This window comes from Echinops telfairi, unplaced genomic scaffold (genome assembly GCF_000313985.2).
Source record: "Echinops telfairi isolate 266 unplaced genomic scaffold, ASM31398v2 ScPeMD7_4225;HRSCAF=4972, whole genome shotgun sequence".
Lineage (NCBI taxonomy): Eukaryota > Metazoa > Chordata > Mammalia > Afrosoricida > Tenrecidae > Echinops > Echinops telfairi.
The window spans coordinates 18,732,245-18,737,057 of record NW_022108124.1 but is presented as its reverse complement, the minus strand read 5'-3'; the positions used below and the strand labels follow the sequence as shown (position 1 = coordinate 18,737,057).

General features: G+C 42.5%; 1 pseudogene; it reads left to right on the top strand.

Annotated features, from left to right (window-relative positions):
• Positions 1–716: 716 nt before the first annotated feature.
• Positions 717–2,304, top strand: LOC101650144 (annotated as a pseudogene).
• The last annotated feature ends 2,509 nt before the right edge of the window (positions 2,305–4,813 follow it).

Genomic DNA, 4,813 nt, shown 5'->3' with positions numbered 1-4,813 from the left:
CTGACTGGCTCATCTCCTCCCCGAGACCCCTCTGCAAGGGGATCTCCAGTGGCCTACTCATGGGCTTTGGGTCTCCACTCCGCACTCCCCCCATCATTCACTATATCTTTTTAGACCTTTTTTTTTTTGCTATGATTTTAATGAAAGCTAGGAAAGTGGAAACGGTAAATATTTGCACCTAATGCTCCATGTTATCGGTTAAATGAAAATATGTCTATCAACAAGATCTTTCAATCAAAATTTGCAATTTATTAGCCAATTTTGATATGTCACTTTGAATTGATTTCCTTATCGGGTTACTTAAGTGTTTATGCTATAATTTCCTATTTCAGCTCTGAGGCCCACTCAAGCTCTTGACCGGAAAAACGAACACTTGCAGTAAGTAACACATGTTGACTGTAAGTGGACCACTGATCTTAAGAAAGATTTCCATGTGAAAGGGAGCTCGAAATTGAGAAACAATCATCATTAAATATAAAAATTTTAAAGAAAGAAAAAGAAAATAATGTCGTGCTTAATTAGTAATTTATCTTAAATTTCGACCCTGCTAATAATAGTAAGAATAGAAGGAGTATCATGGAACTGTGTAACACTTTAAATTTTTGTCTCATCTAAAAGAAAACCTTTCCTGTGCAGGCACGCTGAGCCAGCACCCAGGCCTAGAAATGGGCCACGGCCTCCCATCCCTGCCCTGCCCCTCCCACCGCCTGCGGGCAATGGACCTGGGCAAAGTGATGGAGCTGCAGGCCTTCCTGAATACGCGTGAGAAGGACCGGGTCATCCTCCACAACCAGGGAGCACAATCCTGAGGGAGTGGGTGGAGTGTGTGGATGGTAAAATACCAGCTGCAACTCATAAAGCCAAATCAGAAGAAAGTATCAAAAGTAAACAACGGGTGATAAGAAGATGAAGAACCAGGAAGTGAGGAATGTGACCTAGAAATTGACAGTGGGGGTGCGATTGAACCAGGTCCAGATGGGCGAAATGGGGGATGAAGCTGTGGGGATAACCAAAAAGATGCGAACATGGCTGCCCTGGATGTCCTAAAATGATGGTGAACTCCAGAAAGCCCTTGACCTATTCGCTGATGCCACCAAACTGAATCCTCGCCCGGCCATTCTTTATGCCAAGAGAGCCAGCGTCTGCCTCAAATTACAGAAGCCAAATGCTGCCGTCTGAGACGGGGACAGAGCCTTTGGAATTCATCCGGATTTGTGGTCAGGCTGTCCAAGTGGTCAGGGAATGCACACAGGCATCTGGTCCACTGGGAAGAACCCGAACAGGACCTGGCCCTTGCTGATAAACTGACCTGTGATGGAGATGCTAGGCCAATGCTGAAAGAAGCTCAGAACATCACAAAATATCAGAAAAAATACAATAAAGATAAAAACGTAAAGTGTGAGAGATCAACGAAAGAATAGAGAGGTCTTCTATCGTGGAGGTTCTCAACCTGTGGGTTGCGACCCCTTTGGGGGTCAAATGACCCTTTCACAGGGGTCACCTAAGACCATCGGAAAACATTTCTGATGGTCTTAGGAACCAAGACAAGGCTCCTCCATCCGTCTCCAGGTGGCATACAAATACAGGTGTATGTGACAGGGTTGGCACCATAATGTGCTTATGCGGACCCGTCACACATGTGTACATATGTAGAAAGCATATGTAGAAAGCTACTATGTAGAAAGCAGCTACTGTGTTGAAAACAGCAGTACTGGATGTAAAACGACACTTCGTGAATTATAATTACATATTGTTTTTGTGATGAATCACTATGCTTTAATTATGTTCAATTTGTAACAATGAAAATCTACCCTGCATATCAGATATTTACATTATGATTCATAACAGTATCAAATTTACAGTGATGAAGTAGCAATGAAAATAATTTTACGGTTGGGGGGTCACCACCACATGAGGAACTGTATTTAAGGGTCACGGCATTAGGAAGGCTGAGAACCACTGTTCTACAGGGAAGAACTTGGAGGAGCCATAGGGAGGAAAAATCCAGAAGAAAATCAGGAGCTCAGCACGGCTCTTCTCCAGGTGGCTGTCATGGGGGGATACCAGTAATTTTCCTGGAGGAACGCTGGGATGGGAAGGGACATACCTGCCATGGCAGGCTTGCCTGGCCTCAAGGAGATTCTTCATGATCTAGGGGTTCTTGCTCCCACGCAGGACCTGGAAGTGATGGTGGCTTTGTAGGATGTGGGCCAGAGCCCAGCAAATATGTCAAAATATCAGAGTAGCCCTAAAGTTATGAATCTCATCAGTTCATTGTCAGCCAAATTTGGAGGTCAAACATAATGTTCTTTGACACATAGCGCTCTTGCTGAAGGAAAAGCAACCTGGAGCATTTCGTGGGTGTTGCAATAATACAAACTAGTGTGCTTCCAACCTTCTTATCAAGAAAGCCGGGTGCTGTGAAGACCACTCTTACCCTCCGACCCCAGTAGTCTGGTACGTCACTGTGAGCTAAACAATTTTTCTAACAGGTCTTTGAAAAATAAGTTCGTCATCATTTTACATGTCTTCTGCCTGACTATGCCTCAAGTCAATAGATCTGCCCGTCTCTGGCTTCACAGGACCACAGCAAATAGGATTATTTCCCATGTGCCCTAGAGTTGACCATTAACACCTTTTCAGTTGTATCCTTTCCGGAACTCCATTTCCTGATCAGTTCCAGTTTTTGTTGGTTCTTCGCCCCTTCCTGTTCCTCGGAACAAATTTCCATATTCTTCGCATATATCTGAGGGCTCATGTTTGTCCCTAGTTCTGACACGTGGCGCTGATCTTTGGCCCCTCTCTGCTCTCATTGTCTGGAATGGAATGGCCTAGGCCATTCTGACTAATAAGCTGGCAGGACGCAGCCTGGTCGCAGAAACCTCTTCTTGTTGTCAGGTGCCATCAAGTCAGTTCTGACTCATAGCCACCCTGTGCACAACACAACCACACACTCCACAGTTCCGTGGCATCCTCCCAATGGTTCCCAAGCTTGAGCCCATTGTTGCAGTCACTGGGTCAATCCATCTTCTTAAGGGCCTGCCTCTTCTTCTCACTGCCCCTCCACTTGACCAAGCACGATGTCCTTCTCCAGGGACTGGTCTCCCCTGACCACATGGCCAAAGTCTGTAAGACCAAGACATGCTATCCTTGCCTCTCAGAAGCGCTCTGGCACACTTCTTCCAACGCACATGTGTTTGTCTTTTGGGCAGTCCATGATATTTCTTTGCCAGCACCGCAACTCAAACATATCTGTTCTTTGATCTTCCTAATTCAATGCAATTTTCACATGCATAGGAAGCAATGGGAAATGCCAAGGATTTAAAAAAACCTTGTTTAGGATTGCCCAATTTGCCTGTGTCACTACCAAATTTGACCAGGCTTTGCCAACTGAACTCAGTCAGAGCACCCTGACTACCAGAAAGGAAGAGTGGTTTATTGATTTAAAAGGTAATTTGTTAAGCACTGGATGATATTTTGTTGTTGTTGTTCCTTTAATGCAAATGTTATCATCTATTATCTAGTATGAGGGCAAGTAAAAACAAATTAGTATAAAATTATAACAACCATTATTAAATAGAAATATTCCAATGTGAAGCTGTTGTTTCTTGACTTATCCTCCCTCTATGTGTGCACACTTCTGAAGATGATGCTTCAATCTTCAATCTCTTTAACTTTACCCTGGAGAATTTGGTACGCTTCCATTTACACGGTGTCACAAGAGTTTTGGCCTCCTTGAGAGATTCGAATTATGTTCCTTTTATTGATTTATTTGAGATTTCGGAACAAAAGGCAGTCTGAAGGAGAACGGTCAGGGCTGCAGGGTAGATGGTCTGAAGGTACCTGGCCACCTTGAAGAATGAGGCAGTCCCATGTCTCCTTTGTTTCAGGGGATCGCTGAATACTGCCGGGAGTTATCATCCAGATGGTCTTGTCTGTCTCATCCGGACACATGACTCTTCCCTTGGGCCTCAATTGCTCTCGCTCTGGATGAAGCTGCACGCTAATGATTTGCGTTCTCATGAAATGAACACCAAAGAGCACTACCTTGAAAACAACTCCTGGAATTTAAAAATTTTTTTAAATTTATCTTAACTTTACTGAGGAAGTAACTATATTGTCACTAAAATATCACACAGCAATACTTACAATCAAGGATGAACTAATTTAACAAATAGTATGTTAAAACATTACAGTGAGGTTAATTGTGATGAGCCATCACTATCCTAAATATTTTAAATTACTCAACTTTTTATAGAAATGATATCACAAAAAACACTATATCTATATAGCACGTCCGTATTCATTATTCTCCCCAATTTTTCAGTACTACCATATTGGAGAGGATCCCTGGTGGCACAGGGCATAAGGGCTGAGCTGCTATTTTGAAAGATTTGTGGTTGAGACCCATCAGCTGCTCCTTGGGGGGAAAGTCTGGCAATTTTCTTCCATAAAGATTTACATTCTGGAGAACTCCAGGGACAGATCTACTATTACTCATAGGGTCACCACACATTGTGATTGACTTAACGGCAATGGACTTTTGTTTTGGTTTAGCATAACCAAACTAAAATGTCAATATGTTGCTCAATTTTTTCAAGTCATTCTTCAATAAAAAGGACATGTTGATCTATACATGGCAGAAATGCTTTCCTTTAGAAATTAGATTTGAGCACTTAAATATGAACGTTTTCATAGCCTACAGGAAGATATTGCTTCTTTAAAAAAATCATGATATTTTATTGGGACAGGATTTTGCTGCATGTCTTACATGTACTTTTATTCTAAAATTAAAATTAACATAATATTATAA